Source organism: Chiloscyllium punctatum, chromosome 29 (genome assembly GCF_047496795.1).
Source record: "Chiloscyllium punctatum isolate Juve2018m chromosome 29, sChiPun1.3, whole genome shotgun sequence".
NCBI classification, from domain to species: Eukaryota; Metazoa; Chordata; class Chondrichthyes; order Orectolobiformes; family Hemiscylliidae; genus Chiloscyllium; species Chiloscyllium punctatum.
Window position 1 is genome coordinate 431963 of NC_092767.1, and position 18668 is coordinate 450630.

Consider the following 18668-nt stretch of genomic DNA (forward strand, 5'->3'; position numbering starts at 1 on the left):
CACAAACCACTATTCCCCTTCCGTTTTCCTGACGCCTCCTCCGTTCTTGTTTTAAACAGATTATCGTCAGGCAATTGCAGATGACATTGCTGATGTGGAACTGTAACATATAGAACATAGAACATTACAGCGCAGTACAGGCCCTTCGGCCCTCAATGTTGCGCCGCCCTGTCATACTAATCTGAAGCCCATCCGATCTACACTATTCCATGTCCGTCCATATGCCTCTCCAATGACGACTTAAATGCACTTAAAGTTGGCGAATCTACCACCGTTACAGGCAAAGCATTCCATGCCCTAACTACTCTCTGAGTAAAGAAGCTACCTCTGACATCTGTCTTATACCTATCTCCCCTCACTTTAAAGTTGTGACCCTCGTGTTTGCCGTCCCCATACTTGGAAAAAGACTCTCCCTGTCCACCCTATCTAAACCTCTGATTATCTTGTATGTCTCTATTATGTCACCTCTCAGTCTTCTCTCCAACGAGTACAGCCTCAAGGCCCTCAGTCTTTCCTCGTAATTCATTCCTTCCATACCAGGCAACATGCTACAAAATCCCCTCTGCACCCTTTCCAAAGCGTCAACATCCTTCTTATAATGCGGTGACCAGAACTGTTCACAATACTCCAAATGTGGCTGTACAGCTGCAGCATAACCTTCTGATTCCAGAACTCAATCCCTCTATTAATAAAGGCCAAAACACTGTTTTCCTTCTTAACAACCCTGTCAATCTGGGTGGCAACTTTCAGGGATCTGTGTATATGGATACCGAGATCTCTCTGCTCATCTGCACTCCCAAGAATCTTACCATCAACCCAGTACTCTGCATTCCGATTACTCCGGCCAAAATGAATCACCTCACACTTGTCCACATTAAATTCCATTTTCCACCTCTCAGCCCAGAACTGCAGCTTATCTATGTCTCTCTGCAACCTACTACATCCTTCGTCACTATCCACAACTTCAACGACCGTGGTGTTGTCCGCAAATTTACTAACCCACCCTTCTAAGCCCTCATCCAGGTTATTTGTAAAAATGACGAATAGCAGTGCACCCAACATCGACCCTTGCGGAATGCTGCTAGTAACTGGACACCAAGATGAACATGTTGCATCAACTACAACACCCTGTTTTCTTTCAGCAAGCCAATTACTGATTCAAACTGCTGTGTCTCCCACAATCCCATTCCTCTGCATTTTGTATATTAGCCTACTGGGGGAACCTTATCGAACACCTTGCTGAAATCCATATACAGCACATCAACCGGATTACTTTCTTCCACCTGTTTGGTCACTTTGTCAAAAACCTCATAAGATTCGTGAGGCACGACCTACCCTTTACAAAACCGTGCTGACTGTCCCTGATCAGATTATTCTTTTCTAGATGATTATAAAGCCTATCTCTTCGAACCTTTTCCAACACTTTACCAACAACTGAAGTGAGACTCACTGGTCTGTAATTACCAGGGTTATCTCTACTACCCTTCTTGAACAAGGGAACCACATTTGCTATCCTCCAGTCCTCAGGCACTATTCCTGTAGACAATGATGATTTCTGGATCAATGGCACAGGCTCGGCGATCTATTCCTTTGCTTCTCAGAGGATCCTAGGATAGATCCCATCCGGCCCAGAGGACGTGTCTATTTTCACACTCTGCAGTATTTCTAATACCTCTTCCTTGTGTACCTCAATCTCTTCGAGTCTAGATGCAAGTATCTCTGTATCTTCCTCGCCAACATTTTCATTTTCTATAGTGCACAGTCAAAAAATATTTATTTAGTGTTTTCCATGTCTCCGCTGACTCCACACACAACTTCCTACTATTATTCTTGATTGGCCCTAATTTAAATCTCGTCATTCTTTTATTCCTGACATACCTATGGAAAGTCTTGGGGTTAACCCTGATCCGATCCGCCAACAACTTCTAAGGTCTCCTTCTGGCTCTTCTGAGCTTTCTTATTAGGTCATGCAGGGAAACGATTCTTTCTGCTGCACATCATTCTGCTTCGAAATATCAGGCAGTATTTCATATTGATTACTGTAAACGTTAACCTTTAACAAGACATGACAGTGAAATTACTGAATCCTCATCACTATACTACCAGCGAAGATTTCTGTTAACATCACCCTGGACACCATGAGATTCGCCATTCTATTCTCCAATCCTTCTGTGCGTGATCCCCTCTGCCCAATTCCGGTCTTGTTGGTTGGTTTACAATACTGAGGCCATCCAATCATCTTTGCATTTCAGTTTCTAAAGAATGAGACCTTCTCTCTGAGCTGGCACTGTGCTTGCTCAGTGGTGATAACACTGTCCTTGTAAAGTAGAAAAGTGCTTGAAACAGGCCATTCCTGTTTTTCATTCCAAGAACTTGAGACAAACCGTTTGGCAGGACAGGAAATAGCGGGCGTGAGCAGTGTTCAAGTTTGGCAGCAAGAACGAGGGAAGGCAGTATAAACTACAGAGCAATGGGGAAACAATGGGCCATAAGACCTTAAGCCCAGAAGACATAGGAGTGGAAGTAAGGCCATTCGGCCCATCGATTCCACTCTGCCATTCAATCATGGCTGATGGGCATTTCAACTCCACTTACGAGCATTCTCCCCGTAACCCTTAATTCCTCGAGACATCAAGAATCTATCAATCTCTGCCTTGAAGACATTTAGCGTCCTGGCCTCCACTGCACTCTGCGGCAATGAATTCCAGGCCCACCACTCTCTGGCTGAAGAAATGTCTCCACATTTCTGTTCTGAATTTACCCCTTCTAATTTTAAGGCTGTGTCCACGGGTCCTAGTCTCCTCGCCTAAGGGAAACACTTTCAAGCGTCCACCCTTTCCAACCCTGCATTATCTTATACGTCTCTATTAAGTCTCCCCTTAATCTTCTAAACTCCAATAAATACAATCCCAGGATGCTCAGCCATTCCTCATTTTAGACCAACTATTCCAGGGATCATCACTGTGAATCTCCGCTGGACACGTTCCAGTGCCATTATGTCCTTCCTGAGGTGTGGGGACCAAAACTGGACACAGTACTCCAAATGAGGCCTAACCAGAGCTTTCTAAAGTCTCAGTAGCACAACGGTGCTTTTATATTCCAAACCTCTTGAGATAAGTGACAACATTGCATTCGCTTTCTTAATCACGGACTCAACCTGCATGTTGACCTTCAGAGAATCCTCGACTTGCGCTCCCAGATCCCTTGTACTTTGGCTTTACGAATTTTCTGACCGTTTAGAAAGTAATCTATGTCTTTATTCTTTTTGCCAAAGTGCAAGACCTCGCATTTGTTCACGTTGAATTCCATCAGCCATTTCCTGGACCACTCTCCCAAACTGTCTAGATCATTCTGTAGCCTCCCCACTTCTCCTCAGTAAAACCTGCCTGTCCACCTAACTTCGCATCATCTGCAAACTTCGCTAGAATGCCCCCAGTCCCTTCATCCAGATCATTAATATATAATGCAAACAGCTGTGGCCCCAACACTGAACCCTGCGGGACAACGCTCGTCACCAGCTGCCATTCCAAAAAAGAACCTTTTAGCCCAACTGTCTGCCTTCTGTCAGACAGCCAATCCTCAATCTATCCCAGTAGCTCATCTCAACACCATGAGCCCTCACATTGTTCAGCAGGTTCCCGTTTGGCACCTTATCAAAGGCCTTTTGGAAGTCTAGATAGACCACATCCACTGGTTTTCCCGGATCTAACCTATTTGTCACCTCTTCAAAGAATTCCAACAGGTTTGTCAGGCATGACGTCCCCTTACTAAACCAATGTTGACTTATTCTGATCAGACTCTGCTCTAAGAATTTAGAAACCTCATCCATAATGATGTATTCTAGAATTTTACCAACAATAAAGGTTAGGCTAATTGGCCTATAATTTTCCATCTTTTGTCTTGATCCTTTCTTGAACAAGTGGGTGACAACAGCGATCTTCCAATCATCCGGGACTTGCCCTGACTCCAGTGACTCTTGAAAGATCTCAGCCAATGCCTCCGCTATTTCCTCAGCCACCACTCTCAGAACTCTCGGATGTATCCCATTGGGGCCAGAAGATTTATCAATTTTAAGACGTTTTAGCTTTTCTAGCACTCTCCCTTTTGTAATGGCAACCATAATCAACTCAGCCCCCGACTCTCTTTAATTGTTGGGATATTACTCATGTCTTCCACTGTGAAAACTGACGCAAAGTATTTGTTAAGTTCTCCTGCTATTTCCTTTTCTCCCATCACTAGGCTTCCAGCATCAGTTTGAAGTGACCCAATGTCTACTTGTGCCTGTCGTTTGTTTCTTATGTATTGAAAGAAACGTTTACTATCATTTCTAATATTACTGGCTAGCCTACCTTCATATTTGATCCTCTCGTTCCTTATTTTTCTCTTTGTTATCCTGTTTGTTATTGTAGCCTTCCCAATCTTCTGATTTCCCAGTGCTCTTGGCCACTTTCTAGGATCTCCTTTTCTTTAGTACATTTCCTGACTTCCTTTGTAAGCCATGGCTGTCTAATCCCTCCCCGGATAATCTTTCTTTTCTTGGGGATGAACGTCTGTAGAGTGTCCTCAATTAAACCCACAAACTCCTGTCATTTTTGCTCTACTGTCTTCCCCGCTAGCCTCTACTTCCAGTCTATTTTTGTCAGTTCCTCTCTCATGCCCTCATAATTGCCTTTATTTAACTGTAACACCATCACATCCGATTTTGCCTTCTCTGTTTCAAACTACAGACTGAACTCTACCATATTATGATCGCTGCTTCCTAAGGGTTCCCTTACTTTAAGATCTTTTATAAAGTCTGGTTCATTGCAAAGCACTAGGTCCAGAATAGCCTGCTCCCTTGTGGACTCCATGACAAGCTGTTCCAAAAAGCCATCCTGTAAGCATTTCATGAATTCCCTTTTTTTGGATCCACTGGCAACATTATTTACCCAGTCCACCTGCATATTGAAGTCTCCCATGATCACCGTGACCTTGCCTTTCTGACATGCCTTCTCTATTTCCCGGTACATGTTGCGTCCCTGGTCCTGACCACTGTTAGGAGGTCTGTACACAACTCCAATTATGTCTTTTTGCCTTTGCGGTTCCTCAATTCCACCCACACAGACCCCACATCATCTGACGCTATGTCATTCAGTGCCATAGATTTAATTGTGTTCTTAACTAACAAGGAAACCCCACCCCCTCTGCCGACCTCCCTCTCTTTTCGATAAGTTGAAAATTGTTGGAGGTTTAACTGCCAGTCCTGACCCCCTGTAACCAAGTCTGTCTGATGGCTACCACATCATAATCATTCACTATGATCTGTGCCATTAGTTCATCGGCTTTGTTATGAATGCTACGAGCATTCAGGTAAAGTGCCTTAATGCTAACTTTCTTATCATTAGAGATATTGGAAGTCATATGATGTCCTAAGTTATCCTTGCTCTTTTCTGCATTCCCAGGCTGCCTCAATTTTAAATCCACCTGGACACATGCTATCCTGCTGCTGATCTTTCCATTTAATGCCATACTCCCTTTCGCTTTCATTTTCGCTTCCCCCCAACTCAGAAGTTTAAAAACCTACTGACCACCCTATTTATCCTCTTCGCTAGAACATTGGTACCTGATCGGTTCAGGTGGAGACCGTCCCAACGGTACAGATCCCCCCCCGTTCCAAAACTGATCCCAATGCCCCATGAAGTGGAATCCCTATTTCCCACACAAATCCCTTAACCACGTGTTTACTTACCTAATTTTCTTGTCCCAATACCAATTGGCACGTGGCTCGGGCAATAAACCGGAGATTATGAACCTTGAGGACCTGTGCTTCAATTTCCTGCCCAGTGCTTCGTAATCCCCAAACAGGTCCTCCACCCTAGTCTTGACTATGTTGTTAGTACCAACGTGGACCACAACAAATGGATCCTCCCCCCCACCCCCCACCCCAGCTCCAATATCCTTTTAAACCGATTGGTGATGTCCAGCACCCTGGCACTGGGCAGGCAACACACCTTGCGAGACTCCCGATCCGGCTTGCAAAGGATACTATCTGTTCCCCCTAATTATAGAATCCCCTATAACAACTAAGTGTCTATTAACTCCCCCCTCTTGAATGGCCTTCTGCACCATGGTGCCTTAGTCAGTTGTTTCATCCTGTCCAGAGCCCTTTTCCTCATCCGAACAGGGAGCAACAATCTCTTACCTGTTGGAAAGGGCCAAGGGCTGAGGCTCCTCCACTCCTGAACTCAGGTTCCCCCTACCTGCCTCACTTACAGTCACACTCTGATGAGCCTGATCACTAGCTGAATGTGAATTACTTAATCTCCCAGGTGTGACTGCCTCCTGAAACAAAGCGTCCAGGTAACTCTCCCCCTTCGGGATGTGCCACAGTGTTTGAAACTCAGATTCCAGATCAGCAACTCTGATCCGGAGTTCTTCCAGCAACCAATACTTGCTGCAGATGTGGTCACTGCCATTCACAATGGGATCAGCCAGCTCCCACATCATACAGCTACAGCACATCACCTGCCCAGCCATCTCTGCTTAGTTAATTAATTATTTAATTTGTACAAGTTTGACATAGAATACTTTCTGATAACTCTCTGCTATAGTCTTTCCCTAATAAAGAATTAATATATATATACAAACAAAGTAAATTTTTAACCAGTCACTGGTAAAGAAATAGAAAATCCTTACCTTAAAAAAGAACAGTGTAGTTAAGGAGGTTAGAAAGGAGGGTGGGTGGGGGATATACTGGTGTAGAATCTCAGGTTTAGCCGCCTTCCTGATTTGTATACTCACTGCTTTCCTTTCCGGCTGCCCCTTTGGTAGCTGTCATTTCCTTTGCTGCTCCCGCTCTTTCTGTGAAGGTAAGTAATTTTAAAACAAACTGTCATACCTTAGCTGTAGTCTTCCGGGTTCGTTTTTACTCAGCCGCTGCTTCCACTCAAAGGGGCAAGGAACACTGGGACGGGAGGGGCTGAATACTTCCTTTCTTTGCTGTAACCAGACATTGGTGTTGAACTCTGAAATGGGACAACATCAGACAAGTCGGTGAAATCTTACTTTCTGCTTGTTTTCTCCCGAGGCCTGTGTCACACTTGGGGAAATGTGTCTGTGTGCTTCAGTCTATGGGTAAAAATGGGGTTCAGTTCCCATCTCAAACTTTAATCCCATTTATTGTGTTTTACGAGATTAAAACGTTACAGAGAAATTAGCATTCAGGTGAAACGTCAGAGTTCACAAGGTTACAGACCACGTGCTGGGAAATGAGATGAAGGGACCCATTTCTGTGCTGTAAACACTCGATAATTCCATCATTTTTGAGGGGAAACATATCTGCAGTAACATAATTCCAAAAACGGTGTTGTGAAGAAACGGTGCAAATGCTTCTGCCCTCATCCCTGGCGGTCTAGTGGTTAGTATTCAGCGCTTTATCTGAGTGGCCTGGGTTTCATTACCGTTCAGGAAATCAGGACTTCTTGATCCTGATGCAGAGAGCGCAGCTTTACCAGGAATCCGTTTGATGCCTTTGATCAGTCAATACCCCAGCTCTTTAAAGAAGGGAAAAGTGCCTTCCCTCTCTCTGAACAGTCGGACAGTTAATCCTTCATTCTCCTCTGATTCCACTTCCCAAAGAGTTTCAAAATATTGTCAAAACTGAGTCTCAGCTATTTCTTTTCTGTGATTTTCATCTATAGAAGCTGCAGCGATTGATTGTGTTGGTTTCTGAAAACGAAACGTACCCATGAGCAATGTATTGGGCTATTCCAAGATTGCCTTCTCTGACAACGGTGGGACATGACTGATGTTGTCTATGATATGGAAGTGCCAGTGTTTGAGTTGAGTAGACAAAGTTAAAAATTACACAATATCAGGGCAGAGCCCACCAGGTTTATTTGGAAGCACTAGCTTTTAGAGAGTCGCTCCTTCATCAGGTGGGTGTTTTTCTGCAGAAACTTGGTGTGTGTGTCAGTATGCGCGATCTTTTGGAAGATCATCTGGACTTTAACCGACCGTTCGTGGTGTCGACGGTACCCATGACTTGGAAGTGTTGGTGTTGGACTGGGGTGGATACATTTAATAATCACACAAAGCCATTTTAGATTCCAAGAGGTGACAAACACCTGATGAAGAAACAGTGCATGGAACACTGATGCTTCCAAATATGTCTGTTCAATACAATCTGGTGCTGTGTGATTTTTGCTCTGATAGCTCTTGGCAATGTTTAACTGATCGAAGACAGTGAAAGAATTTTCGTTCGTGGAGATGAAAATTTCAAATATTACCCACCTCAGCATAACAAAAATGAGTAGGTTGGATGTGTGATGAATCTCCATAATGCGCTTGTGCAAAGTAAAAGTTGAACTTACAATCGCCTGATGCGTGGCCAGCTTTCCGAATGGTTGTACCACTGGCCAGATGCACAGCTGAGATTTTACACGCTGCAGAGCTGTGGTGTTAACAAGGACATGAGCAATAGCAGTAACATTCACAAGGCGAACAAAGAACAAAGATAATCACCATCATTGATTCACTTCAAATTGTCCTCAAAAAAACGACCATTCACAATCTGATCAGCCAATCAATGAGGTCACTGCTGATCTTGGAAATTGCAACTGACTTTGCTACGTTTTCACCAAAATTTGAAGTAAACTCCAGCCTAATCATAACATCGCATATTCCCATTAATTTTCAGCTTTAGATTACGTTAGTGTCATGTCCATATTTGCTGTAAATGAGTGAAAACGTCCTTCCGGTGATGTAATCCAGTGCAGAGACGGCCAGAAAAGAAAAGACAAAGACATGAATCATCACTCCCATTTCTCTCTGTACCAATGCGTTTTCCTGAGTTGAATATTTGCAGGACTTGTCTTTACTATCTAAAGAATTAATTATTTTCCCGGGAAAGATTCTTCATAAATCAATTAACATCTGAGGTGTTGAAACATATTTTACTTTCGATTAAAATAGTTGAATATCCTTTCCCCCAGCCTAATGTCCCAATCCTCCCTCCTCTTCCATGTAAATGCAAGCTGATCCAGGTGATGTTGGAGCTCCCAACCTGACGTTCCAATGCTCCTTGCTGCTCCATATCAATAGAAGCGGCTCTACTTGAAGTTGGAGCGCCCAATCTGATGTCACAATGCTCCCTGCTCCATGTCAGTAGAAGTGGTCCAGTTGAGGTTGGATCTATCACTCTGATGTCCCAATGCTCCCTGCTGCTACATGTCATTAAAAGCTGCTCCAGGTGAGAGTGGAGCTCCCAGAATGATCTCCCAAAGCTCCCTGTCCAGGCCAACTGAAGCTGCTCCAAATGAGGTTAGATCTTGCATTCGGATCTGCCAATGCTCCCTGCTGCTCCATGTCACTGGAAGCTGCTCCAAGTGTGGTTGGAACTCCCACACTGATGTCACAATGCTCCCTGGTCCACGTCAAAAGACGCTGCTCCAGATGAAGTGGGAGCTCCCATCCCTGGCAGCTCACATACATCTATACCATCATAGAAATATTGCCCACTGAACATTTCCACCACTGGAGCCATTGGTGGAATAGTCACATCATGAGAAGCTAATATTATGGTTAGTCACCACCGAATCATTATTTCCAAAAGTCATACTTTCTTAAACCTTATTTAGCATGTGCATACTGCAGTCAATCCGAAGTAAGATAATGGTGCTAATTGATCTATGCTTAATAAACATTACATCCTCTTTTTCATGTTGAGTAACTGCGAGTTAGCAAGGACAATGTTTATATTGAAATCACACTTTTATTCCAGGTGAGAGCATGTGGTTTGCATTATTTAAAATGAACTTGTTCACTGCGTAAAATGATCAAATAAATCTCAATTTCAAAACAAAATTGGTAACGTTGTCATCTATCTTGAAATGTGATGTCTTCTTCTTTCAACCAGACGGGTATTATAACGAAAAGTCTATTCATAATATGCGTATAAAGACACTTTAAATCGCAAGGTTTGTGAAGGTTTGTAGCTCAGGTTGAGGTTTAGGGTCAAGGTTTGCTCGGAACCTTGTTTTACCCGGAACACCAACTGACAGACTGGACAAAGCACTACACGCAATACTGAAATACCTCATAGAAGAGTCACAGCACTCCATCCACTCCACCCAGGAATTCCTAAAAATCATCAAAAACACCAAAGTAGAGGAAGGGGAAGCAATGGTCTCATTCGACATAATAGCACTGTTCACCTTCATCAACATTGACCTGGCAAAGGAAACACACTTTTAGAAGAGACCGTCACACACACCAAACACCATCAATCACATTACCAACGAAAACATCATGAAGCTTGTGGACCTGTGCCTCACCACCCACTTCACTTTCAACAACATAGTCTACAAACAAACCCCCAATGGCCCATCCATGGGATCTCCGCTATCAGGATTCATAGCAGAAGCGGTCATGCAAAGACAAGAACAAACAGCCGTAGCAACAATCAAACCAAAATCTGGGTCCGCTACGCAGATGACACCTTTGTCATCACAAAACGAAACAAGATAGTAAAGACATTTAACATCATCAACAACACTCTCACAGGCATAAAGTTCAACAAGGAGGAAGAAACCGACAACAAACTCGCATTCCTGAATGACACAGTAGAAAGAAAGGACAACGGAGAACTACAAACCTGTGCATACAGAAAACCGACAAACACTGACCAAATACTTAACTACACCAGTAACCATCCCATCACACACAAACGAAGCTGCGTCAGAACAGTATTCCAACGAACCACCACACACTGCAGCACAGACGAACTTCGGAAAACAGAGGAAAACCACCTTTACATTGTATTCGAGAAGAACAGATACTCAAAAAATACAGTCCACACATTCCTCAAGAACAAACCACGACAAGCAGACCAAACACAGCCAGAAACCATAACCACCTTACCATCCATCAAAGAAGTTTCAGACATGATAGCCAGATTACTAAGACCCCTCGGAATCCTAGTAGCACACAAACCCACCAACACTCTCAAACAAAAACTAACAAACTTAAAAGAACCAGAACAATCCACAGACAAAACCAACGTCATCTACAAAATTCCATGCTATCCAAAAAAAGACACGACCTTCTCTCCCTCGTAGCCCGACACACGGATTAGAAAAAACACCATTTCGACTGGGACAACCCATCTATCCTGGGACAGGCTAATCAAAGACACGCCCGAGAATTCATAGAGGCCTGGCACTACAACCACAACGCCATAAACAAACACATAGATCTCGATGCCATCTATCAACCCCTCAGAAAACGAACAGGAAATGACATCACCACAAACCCCAGGAACCCCATCGAGGAGAAAGATATAAATAGAAAGCAGGAGACAACAGATTCGCTTCACTTGGAGGTCGCCACTGATGATGATGTTACCTAGCCAAGTAATGAAACGTCTGGATATCAAAGCTACAGCTGAGCAATCAAACCCACACCCTACATTTTAAATTATTTTTCATGTTTATGTTGCATGAATCTGCGGTTATTGATCCACAGTTTAGTTTCACTCCCTAAAGGTAACATGCTGATTTCTCCAGTTGTTCATAGTTCAATGTGATGCATCCAGTGTGTGCATAACGAGAGGGAGCTTGCTTCCCACATCTTGTGTTTATCTGTGCCTTATGTCCAGCATTCATCAATGGCGAGAGCAAGGGGCGAGGGCGAGACCAATGTGTAAGTCTTACCGTGCCCATGCACGGCACCCACATTTGCAATTCTCCACTGTGCATTTACAGCCAGTTCTCAGTGCCCCTACACCCACGCCCTGCACCTTTGAAAAATCGCCATTATTTTGTGCTGTCTCGCTGTGCTCTTCTCACCAGGATGAATGACTTCTTCTCAACCTCCTTCAGATTTCATCTGACAAAACGTTCATTAAGAATTCCTTTGCATAAACATGCACTTCGCAGCTCTCGTTATTTGATTTTCCTGGATGTCTTTCATACGAAAAAACGTTCACAGCAACTTGATTTGCAAAAGGAAACCGCGCTCCCTTTCATTATCCCAATGCAACCTACATCTCAATACAGTTTAGTCAACAGGCTCAGACCATTCTTTGAAGTTTTGTAATAGCGTAAATGCACATAAACTGACCATTTGCGTTCCAGTTTCAATATGTCAGCTGTGATCATCTGAAAACAGCACCACGAAAATGCCGTTGATGACAGCGACGAGAGTGGGATTTGAACCCACGCGTGCAGAGCACAATGGATTAGCAGTCCATCGCCTTAACCTCTCGGCCACCTCGTCACAGAGGCTCGAACGGCTATGACCTTATGAATAATTGAATTGGGTAAATTATGCAGAGCAGCAGATATTTCTCCCTGGTGTTGGTAAAATGATAAATAACACAGTACGGTTCCAAGTCTATGGTCTGACCCCTGGGTTGTGGGGCAAGTGCACTTCCCACTGTCACACTATGCACACAGTGATCTGAACAAAAATGAGGAAATGAATATGTAACAAGGTCTGTTGAATTCTATGAAGATTTGAAGTCAACGGAATGAAGAACCCGAGACAGCAGGAGGTGTTCTTTCAATAAAGAGTTGGATAGAGCTCTTAAGGATAGTGGAATCAAGGGTAATGGGGATAAGGCAGGAACAGGATACAGATTGAGGATGTTCAGCCATGATCATAATGAATGGTGGTGCTGCCTCGAAGGGCAGAATGGCCTACTCCTGCACCTGCTGTCTATTGTCTATTAAATTGCCTGTGAGGAATTGTTTTCCAGACTGGAGGAGAGTGCATAGTGCTCAATGTCATTATTCGGAACACCTAACTTCCGCTCAGATGTTTTTGACACGCACTTGTGTACAGAACAGACAATTTCAAAATCTAAAATAAGGCTAAGCTGACAATTGAACTCAACAATGCAAAAACCGTGATCTGTATCATTTTCCTGGTCCGTGCGACACCAAGTCACTGTATGATCACAGCAACACAGTGAGCAAGTGTCAGAAGGAAAATGAGTGCAGTGCCAGTGCGCATGCTGGGAGCAGCAGGTGACACACGGGGAAGTGCATTTCCCACAGCAGGAACACTTCCCAAACAGCAGACTGCGGTGGAAGAATTCAGAGGGGGTTTACACTTTGAAACTTTATGCCAGAGACACAATGGAGATCTGTCATTGAGTCTGTTCAAGATGAAGATTTTAAGATTTCTACAGATGCAAAACAAAATAGAAAGCTCATGGGTTAGTGAAGGCAAAAGATTTGTACATTTCATCAATCTACCCATCTTTAAAATGAGTACCTCACCACTGTCCTCACTCGGGGACAGAACCACTGGTGAAGATGATCATATAATCCCCGTTACTAGCCATGGAATCAGAGAAACTCGGTTTCCCAAACGTTCAGGTAAAACCAGGAATGTGGAGGTAAGCATTAATTTGTTGCTCCTGTGCTGAAGGTGACCAGTGCACGGTATCTCTGTTCCAGTACAGTGGGCTGTGCTGTGCCGAAGTTTTAATTTTGAGACTCACATGGAGCAGCTTCAATTTGTCGTCGTGTTGAGGGATACGGACAGAAGGTGATATTGAGCAAAGCCAAGTTTATGGGAAAATACCCGTGTTTGTGAATTGAGAAACGACCTTTTCTGGATCATGACTCCTTGATCTACAAACATACTGCAAGTATCTACTACGTGAAGAGACGTATGTGGAGAAAGAGCCAAAGGTGATTTTTCATCAGATGGATAACGTTTCCCATGTGCACTGCTTTCAATTCCAGGATAACAGATGTTGAACTGGTTTCATGTTACACAGTTTGTTGCAAACTCACAAAGGTTTTTGCAATAATAAAAAAAGAAATTATATATGACCGTTTGAATATTGTATTGAACTGAATTTTGGTCTGAGCATATTTTATCTTAATTGGTGTGCTGCAGAGAAGTACATATGGTTAACAACACAAAAGGACAAAGTCTTCTTGGTGGATTTCTTGGGTGGAGTTAAGAATGTACGAAATGTACATAACGTCACGTGAATGTGGTCAAATCTTTAAAGTAGGTGTTGCGTCTCCAATTGACGATTTAATTCCTACTCATTAGGATATAACTTCCGTCTGCAGTTATTTTAGGACATCAGCTCCATTTACAGAGTTTCACCTTGAATAATACGCCACATCTTAACAATCCATGAACTCTTTCTACTCAGTCTTATTCAGTTGTACGTGTTCATGAAATTTCTTTGTGTCTGAAGTCAACCAAATTGGAAATTGTTACGCAACCACATTGACTTTCTCTAAATGGTAAATTTGTACGTTTGTTCGTGTATCTTTTAAAACACTCTGAAGTCAGCTTCTACGTTTTATTTCTGGAAAGTCGCTCACGATTTAAATATCTCTATTGAGTGGAAGAAACCCTCATCCAAAATTTTCTTAATCATTCACTAATGGTTTTCAAGCTCTAACCAAAGTTATTGATTCACTAGAAAGAGGGAATTTCCCCGATTTACTCATTCAAATCTCGCGTTATGTGAAAATCTCATTTGTTTACATCAAACTTGCGTGTTTCTGCTCCAGCATCTCCAAATTTCGTGAATTTACTCCTTCATTCTTTCTATCATCCCGATGAAACCGGTTGTATCTTTTCTGATATTGTTCTGTCTCAGTAAACAACGTCACTTGGCTTTCTAATATCTTGCTATCCAGGAAACAGCATCTGTGCCCTTTCTCACTTCTTTACATGTTTTTTGGTAGAGAATGAGGACAAGAATTACACACAATGCTCACACTGAGTGTGTCCTAAAGATTTTACAGTTACACTATGAACTCTTTGCTTTTTAAATATGACGTTTCTATTTATGAACTCCAATAAGGTAAATTACGATCTATCCAGTTCATGAACATCGTCTCCATGGAGACGAAACTTATCTATCAATTCCTTTATTCTTCTACGGAATGTCTGAAAGGTTTGTAAGGCCAACATCTCTAAATTTCCCTGTCCTGAGTCAGTCTCAGCTATTTCTAAAGGCGACTGAAGTTCAAATACTTCATAGGGTGTCTCCCGTCATTCCAGTGCAGACTGGTTCTGGACAGCAAATGCTATCACTAAAGGCCACCGTGAATGTGAAATCAACAGTTTTCACATAGTAATTGTCGTAGCTATTGTGTATCGTATGTCCGTGTTCTTGTTCAATTTGTTCATCATTTCATGGGTCCCTGTATTGAATTCTACTGAATGATTAATTTGTGAATGGAGACATTCCCTTCACCACTCATTCCAAACTCCATGGAACATTGAATAATTTTACTCATACGCTTCCAGAGGACAGTCCTGCCATTACTGGGATGAGTTAGTGAACATTCCCCACGTACCCTCGAAGGCAAGGATTTCCTTTTCCATTTTAGGGACCATTACAGCACTGAATCCCATGGTACGTTCATTATAACCAAAACAGTTGCAACAAGACTTTAAAACTAAGATTTTTCAATCTGCTTGCATTGGTTGTCCCAAACATTACATTCCAATTTGCGGCATGTTTGTGGATGAAAGCACTTTCTGAATCTTGAGCAATTATATTTCAGATTTGTCAAAAAATTATCATTCACTCTTCTCTCTTCCCCTTTCAGTTTCCTGTTTTATATCCAGTATTTTATCAGTTTATCTTAAGTTTTGAATAATTTCAATCAATCTCGCTCGTGATTACCAATCCGAGAGAATGCCACAATTTTGTCAATTTATATGCATTGCAGCTGTAGGGCGTGGTGACCAAGTGGAAAGGCATTGGTCACGTGAAACAAACAAAAGTAGCCGGCTGGTGGAATCTGACCATTCCGTCGCAGTCATATTTAAAACATTTAACATAATATTTAGGCACATCATATTGCCAGAAATTAAGAAAACAAAAACGAAAAAAATGCTGATGTTGAAAATTAAACAAAAACAGACGTTGCTGGAATATTTCAGGACGTCTGGCAGCATCTGTAGAGAGACGGACCCAATGGATGGTAAACGTTAACTGTGATTCATCCGTACAGATGCTGCCAGCACAACTATGATCTTACAGCAATTTCTGTTTTTGTTTCATACTGGCAGATTTTGTCGCAGTCCATGATAACAGTGCTCATTAGAATCAAACACACAGCATGGACCTGGTAGTGTGAAATGAGATAGTAATAATGAATGAGTGGAGAGTGTTGTACTGGAAAAGCACAGCAGGTCAGTCAACATCCGAGGAGCAGGAGAATGGACGATTTAGGCATAAGTCATTCATCAGGAATTAGGCTTGTGAGTCGGGCAGATGAACCAGTCTGAAGCCAGGTGCCAACTCGCAGGCACCTCCTCCTACAGACCACGATCACAAACTCTCCTCCCCTCACCAAACCATCATCTCCCAGACCATTCCCAATCTCACCACCTCTGGGCATCTCCCATCTCCAACCTCCAAACTCATTGTCCGTGAACCGCGCACTCCCCGAATCTACCTCCTTCCTAAGATTCAAAAACCTGACTGCCCCAGTCGACCTATTGTCTCATCCTGAGCCTGTCCCATCCGAATAATCACTTCCTACCTCGACACAATCCTCTCTCCCCAATTCAGGAAATGCCCACTTACATTCGTGACACCCCTATGCACTTCACCCCCTCCAAGAATTTCGTTTCCCTGGCCCCCAAAGCGTCATCTTCACCATGGACATCCAGTCCCTGTACAAATCCAGCGACCATGACAGAAGTCTACAAGCCTTCCATTTCTTAATCTCACACCATCCCAAACAGTACCTTTCCACCGACATCCTCATGCACCTGGCTGAACTGGTCCTCACAATCAACAACTTCTCTTTCCAATTCTCCCACTTCCTCCATCAAAACTGGTAGCCACGGGCACCCACATAGGACCTAGTTATGCCTGTCTGTTTGTCAGATACGCGGAACTGTCCATCTTTCGCAATTACACAGGCACCATCCTCATCCTGTTCCTCCGCTTCATTGATGAATGTTTGGGGCCACTTGATGCTCCAACGAGGAGGTTGAATTGCTCACCAACTTTACCAACACCTTCCACTCCGACCTCAAATTTATCCGAATCATCTTCGCAACTTCCCTCACCTTCCGGGACCTCTCCATCACCGACTCTGGCGACTGTCTAATTACAGACATATTCCGCAAGCCCATCGACTCCCACATGTACCTAGACTACATCTCCTCCAAAATATCTCGTGTAAGAACGCCATTCCTTATTCCCAATTCCTCCACCTCCAGCACATCTGTTCCCAGGATGACCAATTACACCTCAGTAAGAGCCAGTTGGTCTCCTTCTTCCACGATCACAAATTGCCTTCCCACGTGGTTGACAGCGCCCTCGAGTTCATCACCTCCATTTCACACACCACCACCCTTGAAGCCACGCCTCTCAACGCAGCAAGTACAGAACCACCTGATGCTCACCTTACACCCCATCAAACTCTGCATAAACGCATCATATTCTGCTACTGATGCCACCTCCAAACAGACACCACCACCAGAGATATATTTCACTGCCCACCCCTGCCAACATACCGTAAAGACTATTCCCTCCATGACCCCCTCTTCAGGTCCACACATCCCCCCACCAGCCCACAACCCTGTCCTGGAAACTTTCACTGCCACCAAAGGAAGGGTGAAACTAGCACCCACACCACTCGCCTCACCTCAGCCAAGGCCCGAATGGATCATTCCACATCCATTAGAAATTCACCTGTACAGCGACCAATGTCATCTTCTGAATCCGTTGTGCCGAGTGTGGTCTCCTCTACATCAGGGAGACAGGAAACCTTCTTGCAGATCATTTCAGAGAACATCTCTTGGACACCCGCACCCACCAACTTCACCGTCCCGTGGCTGAATACTTCAACTCCCCCTCCTACCCCGACAAAGACATACAGGTCTTGGAACTCCTCCACTGCCAAACCATTAGCATCCAACGCCTGGAGGAGGGACGCCACACATTCCGGCTTTGGACCCTAACGCCACACGGGATAAATGTGAATTTGAACAGTTAGCTCATTTCCCCTCCCCCAAGCACAAGCCTTCAACTCGGCACCGTCCTCTCGACCCATTCCATCACTGCTATTTCTGACCTATTTTCTTCTCCCTCCTATTCATCCATCTATTGCTTTCCAGCTATTTCCCCTTAACCCCACACCATTTCCATTTATCTCTCAGCCCGTCTCACTAGCCTTATTCCAGATGAAGGGCTTAAGCCTGAACCTTGAATTCTCCTCCTCCTCGGATGCTACCTGATCTGCTGTGATTTTCCAGCATCACACTACCAACTCTAATCTATAACATCTGCAGCCCTAACCTTATCCTTGGAATTATCAATGACCTTAGAGTGAAAATATCCCTCGCTTGCAGAGATCACAGTGTGACTGCGTTTTCCATTTATTTTGGGTGAGGGCAGGCTTCATCTGAGACGAGCGCTTACCATCTAAACAACGATAATGGTATCAGTTAGCGAAGTTAGGGAGGGCTGAAGTGAAGTGGAAAATTCTTTCAGAAGATGGATCAGTACAACTGCCCCACATCACCCAGACTGTAAAAGTCTTGGAGAAGGAGAAAATCAACTTCAGTGCAGGTGCAATGACAGTTAGCGTGGAAAGGAGACAGCACAACACACTGAGGTGCAGTGCAATTATTTATGTGAAAGGATTCGATATATAAGCTACACCTTTACATATGGACTG

The 18668-nt window shown here is 43.6% G+C and overlaps 1 non-coding gene across 1 annotated transcript; it reads right to left on the reverse strand.

Moving 5' to 3' along the window:
- Positions 1-12173: 12173 nt before the first annotated feature.
- Positions 12174-12255, reverse strand: trnas-gcu (transfer RNA serine (anticodon GCU)). Its single transcript has one exon. It is a non-coding gene; the product is annotated as a tRNA-Ser (tRNA).
- Between the last annotated feature and the right edge of the window lie 6413 nt (positions 12256-18668).